A 6,229-nucleotide genomic window follows, 5' to 3' on the forward strand; every position below is an offset into this window, starting at 1 on the left:
TATGATGTACATTTATCTGTTTAATTTATGATGAATTGATCAATATAGACAGCGTAATTAACAGTATTCAGAACACCTGGCTGAGGTGGACACAGAGTGAAAAGTCCCAGTGATGTTGTTCTCTATATCAGCACTCATGGAATGCGTCTTATCCAATCAGATTAATTGGTCAGAACTAACTGTTGTATAAGATAGTTTATAAGTGCTGGGTTATTGACTACTGGTTGTACACTACTTTTCATGATGAATTGTGGGATGTAATACTAATACTCATTAATAATACTTCATTATAATAAAAGAAATTAACATTAACCGTGCTAAAATATGGCAAACTCTCTATGCAGTGGACTATATAGGGTGTGCTGAGTGCTTTCAGACACAGTCTGGGTCTTTAATCGCTAAATTTTGCACTATACTTACTAGCTAGACACTAAATGTGTTTGTCAGCTGTTTGATGCTAAGCAGGTAGCATACTGTGTTTTAATCAGAGCTTTTTCTCAAAACAGTAGCCTGCTGCTACAAGAAACAAGATTAACAGTGAACCAAAACAATAAGTTAAAAGATAAATGGACTGTACTTATATAGCGCTTTTCTAGTCTTTGCGACCACTCAAAGTTGCTTTTACACTACATATCTCATTCACCCATTCACACACACATTCATACGCTGCTATGTAAAATGCCCAATTGTCAATCAGTTATCACATTCATACCCATTGGCTATGCCACTGGGAGCAATTTGGGGTTGCCTGAAAGACTACCGACACTACCACTGAGCCACAGCCGCCCGCTTAAACTGAGAGGAACACAGCGGAGTTTCATGATAATTCTATCGTCACTACAACTGACTGCTTTAGCATTATACATAGTAATCTCATTTATTGTTAATTAAGCAATATCACGTGACAGGTAGTGATGATGTACTGAATATCAGCACTGCTGTGATTCGGTCGTAGGCACAAGGCCGCAAAATTCCATCACATTTCAGGAATTGTTTTCAAATCAATAATTTAAGTTTTTTAATTTAGTATTTTTCCATCATTCTACCCTGGAAATGTTAACTTAGTGATAGTTACATTTACCAGGCTGCCATCCTCAAACCCAGAGAAGGGGGCTCACAGAGCTGTATACATGAATTGTGAAGATGTAAAAGGAGCCAAAGGGAGATGACAGTGTCATTGTGCAGTTTATAAATGAATAAAAAGCAACTTTAAACTGAGAGTTTCGCTTCTGCTCTGGCCAAATTGCAAAGAGGCTACTAAAAAAGAGGCCACTGATGTTCAGAACTACACATTTATGGCTGTGATGTAAGTTTGCTCAACATTTCAGGTAAGTAAAGTGAGTCTATAATTCAACTACAGTTGCTTTTATAAACTGTTCTGACGCAGTTTTGTCCTTGCAGTCTTTTTATAGAGTGTTTAATGGACCAGGTTTTAATGTTTGAAGAGCCCTGTAAAGAAAGCAGCAACGACCAGAGACACAAAGAAGAGGTACAGCAAAGGTTGATGATATTCTTTCATGCAGTGTTCATCTCATCACTCTCTTTTCTCTGCTCTTTCAGTCTTCTTCGCTTTCTCCTCATCTTTTCCCTGCTCTGCTGCTTTGATTGCCTGTCTCCTCATGGCCCGATGCCCAGCCACCACTGGGCAGCATTCCTCACCCCGAGCCAACGGGGAGGAGAGGGATCCAGAGGAGGGAGGAGGAGGGGGAGAAGAGGAGAAGGACAAATGGAAGGAATGAGAGAAAGAACCACAGCGGGGCTCCTTATATAGAGAGTGATGTTATATATCTGTGACCTCGCTGAGAGGGCATGGAGCAATTTTTACTCTAAATTGTTTGTCGCTTTGCTGCTTTTCCACCGAGGCCGCTGGTCATAAACCTTCCTCCTCGGCCTTTCTGTTTATAGTCACATCCAGTCGCTCTTAAACAGCCGCTCACTCGTTACAGCACTCTCGCTCCGGCCACAAGATACCCACACAGTGTGACCACGCAGGGGTCTACTGAAATACACACAGCACACATACACACAGGCAAGCTCTCTCTTTTTTCACAGTGGGAAAAGAAATGCTATATCTTGAAGGTAAGTTATGATGCCTGCGCTGCTGCTGAGGTGCAAAAATAAAAGATTTGCTGAGAGAGCAGAAAGGACTCCACCCTGCTCTTCAGCTCTTATTTCTTCTGAGCACTTCGGTTCACGTGTGTGTATGTGAGTTTTGAGGCCTGTAGGAGCATGTGTGTGCAGACAAAACGGAGGATTGTGTGTGTGTGTGTGGCATCTCCTCTGCAGTGTTGGCAGATGAAGTAGTCAGACTGTGGGTATAGAAGGACGGATAAAGTTTGGTTTAGCTTGCAACTGAAGCCACACTGGAACAGAAAAGCCACGCATGCACTCCTTTCTCTTTAATCTTCCTGTATTATCTCTCTCTTTCTCTTTCTCTCTGTGGCCTCCCTCACGTTGACACAGTCCTCTCAGTTTTACTTATATGAATGCTCAAATTGAAAGTTCATTTACAGATTAAGAAACTGCTTCTGGGGAGTGTGGTTGAAAGAAAGTACGATGCAATATGTGTCACACTGATTCCAAAGCCAAGAATATGAGTAATTTATGTTACCAGGGGGGAGATTGTAGAGGAAGTGAGGTAATTTGAAGAAATATATCAGAATTAGAATCGGCTTTATTGGCCAGGTATGAACACATACAAGGAATTTCACTTCGGTTTAACTTTGCTCTCTATGTACACTTAAACATTAATTATTAAACTAACATTTATGGGAACTATGATTTAATGGAATATATCTACATACATACAAAATATAACATAATTAGGATTTCAAAGTGATGTGAGATCAATATTTAGTACATAAATTGTCACAATTACCAGTTATAGTCTTGCTAGCAAGGCAGACAGCATAGCACATGCCTCCCGAGTTAACTGGACCTACTTAACAATACAATGTAGCCCAGAGCCACTGTATGAAAATAATACTGTTTCAGTGCTACATCTACTTGTACTCAAAGTAAAGCATATAGACATTTTGGTAAATATGTTTATTTGCCTTTTTGACAAGAGTAATATGAGAAGGCCAACACCAATCTCATGTCTGTATGCTAAACATGAAGCCACAGCCAGTTAGCCTAGCTTAGAAGAAAGAGAAAGAGTTAGCTAGCATGGCCGTCAAAATGTAACAAGCTACCAGCATCACTAGATCTTAATAATCAACTTACTATAGTTAGAATAACATAACTTTACTTGTTAGTTGTTTAATTTTGTTTGTTTGTCTGAATTGTGTTCCTTTTGACTGGCTATTTTCCCTCACGCTAAACTTGCTAGGCTAAAGTTACTATAGCTAACGGTGTTAGCTTCATAATCATATTATATTCTACAGCCTTGAGAGTGGCATCTGCTAATCAAACGTGTTGCACAAAAGCAGCTTAGATTATTTAGCAAAATGTTAAACTATTCATTTATATGTTCAATAACATATAATTTAAAAAATATTGGAAAACTTGAACAGGACAGTGTTGATGAGGGCGCACTGAAGCTGGGGGAAGCATTTATAACATCAACATCAAGTATAATTTTTTAAATATGTCTGTCCTCAGGGCTTTGAAAAATTCTTTTTCCATTCAAATTCTCATTCTCATTTAAATTGTTTAATCAAAAGCATCACATAAAGACAATACTCTGCCCCAAGACAGAATAAGTGACTTGGCTGTTTTGCTGTAGCACGGGTTTGAAGTCAGTAAAAAGTCTGTAATTAATGTGGTGGGTAATGAAATCACGGCTTTGACGGTTGTTATATTTCTTTAAAAACAGTTAAATGTCTATAATATGCAGCTTAAAGGTCATTGAGGTGGTTTAAGCGATTGGCAGTTAAAATCCCTGCGAGGAACGCATCCCCCTCCCTTTATTGGTCGCACTCATGACCGAAAGCCCACAACTGTCCCAGAGGAGCTGTTCAGCTGAAGAGTGTGGTTTTACTGAGCAGATCCAGTGCATGTGCTCTGGCTGACACAAACGAGGACAGAGAAGAGAAGTGAGGAACTGAAAACTGAAAGAGAGGTTTTAGTTTGTGCATGCATGTTGGAGTCTGAATGATAATCTGTGTCAGAGCTGATGGATAAATGTGGATTTCATTTGAAAAGCAATTACACAAGTGTCAGGTTTTATACATGGCAGAGTTTTCATGTAACACAAGGCACCATCTGTACACTTATTACTACCAAAGACTCATCTGGTGGGAGGTCTTTTTATCCACAACAGCTTTTAATGAATTCGTGAGTGCATGCATGCCAGTGAAATTTAAATAATTTCCCGCTTTTTAGCCACCAAGGACAAACAGGAACAATGTCTTCATTTAACTGTTTGAGATTTCTTTCCAGCTCCTCTTTGGCAGGCCGTAAGACGCTCGTGTCAGTTTCCCCCAGCGGCTATTAGTCTGATGGAAATCAGGGAGAGATCATCAGTTGGCGATTCACGAGCCTCGTGAAACTCTGAATTAGCCTAACCAAAGATATCTGGAAGTATTTACAAAGTTGAATAATTAGATCAGCGGCTTTAGGCTGCAGTGGAAAATATTCACGGCATAATGTAATGACAGGGAAAGAGGAGAAGAGCCGGCTGGAGGAGCGCTCTCAGAACATGGGCACAGAATAAACCAGCTAATACCACACATCTTAAGACGATTACAGAATGAAAAGGCATTTTTATGTTCCCATTGGTGCTCCCCTCCACATGCCTCCTCCAGCAAATGATTAATTTAGAGTTAGGAATGTGTGTTCGCTTGTTTAGTCTTCAGCGTGTCTGGGTTGTAACCCCTGACCCAGCCAGATCACCAGAACACCTCTGAAAACCATCACACATCTGCTTATCTAAACTTTACAGCATACAAGCACCAGGAGCAGCCGCCTCGTCATCCATCCTCTCCTCCAACAGGAGCCGAACCTACCCTAACAGGAGACTTCTTTTTTCGTCAGACTTGAACAGGCCGGACAGGCATTTCCTGTGGGTGGGACCTGAGCGCAGAGACATTCTTGGGCCAGGCACCTCCACTTCCTGTCTCTGTTAACGCCACAGTGAAAGACAGACTGTCTGGACCTGCTCTGACTTTATACTTCACTTGACACTCTTATCCAGATGTCGATCAAGTTTACATTCAAGGATTATAATGTTGCATGTAAGCAAGAGTGAGAAGTGCAAGGTCAGAGCCCAGATATTAAGGGAACAAAACAATCCTGTGAACGTCTTTTGTAATCATCTGAGACGAAAAATGAAGAGTTAAGATTCAAGTGTTGGAAATAAAAGAAAATGAAAAGAGCAGTTACTGCTTTACCTTTTGTGTCATACCACCTGTGTGTAAACTGCCGTGTCTGTCATGTGTTAAAAACAGTCATACAACTGTTAGAAGTTCTCCTCCATCTCCACCTTTCTTTCTACATATGCTCGGGTGTAGCAGCATTCACGTTTAGAAAGCTGTATGTTTCCAAGCCTCAGGTGTCAGGTCATGTTTTCTTGTGTGTGTGTGTGTGTGTGTGTGTATGGTGTGGTGTTGGAATAGGTGTGACAATCAATTGCTGTCCTCCCAGGGGTCAACAGCTGCACCAAAGTGTTGGTATTCAACAGCTGGAGCATTTTGCAGAAGGAATGAATGTGGGGTTCTGTATGGATGAGAGTGGTGGGTATGTGTTGTTGGAGGTCTTTATAAATACATATGCATGCTTGGCAATGTCAATTAGATATTGATATGTATGAGATTGGAATGGAGGGGTTATTGCTAAATTTCCTAGCTGTTAAATTAATCCTGTTTAAGAGACTGACTTGATTTAAATGAACTAATAATATAAGAAAACAATTAGATGCAACCTCGGTTTCTTTGTTCCCTTTAATCAGATTTCCTTGTATTAAATCACTTTATTGTATAAGTGATATATAATGTATTTTGATGTTAACCAAGCTTATTTACTGGTGTTTTCTAATGTTGTAAATGTTCATTCAGGAAAAACTGAGATGATTTCATTCAGAAAAATGTGTTATTTATGCTTTTATTGTGAAAGACTTCAAGACAGTACTTAATGTTTACTGTAAAGCTGCATCAAAGATGTATATTAGGGTTAACAGAAGGGTCATTTGTCTACAGCAAATAATTTAAAGTAAGTGCTAAACATATTAGGTCCTACAAACTTAACTTTCCATTCAACATGTGATCAAATGCACAAATGCAAAGGGATG

This window comes from Semicossyphus pulcher, unplaced genomic scaffold (assembly GCF_022749685.1).
Source record: "Semicossyphus pulcher isolate SPU_LCO1_2020_fin unplaced genomic scaffold, fSemPul1.0.p SCAF_16, whole genome shotgun sequence".
NCBI lineage: Eukaryota > Metazoa > Chordata > Actinopteri > Labriformes > Labridae > Semicossyphus > Semicossyphus pulcher.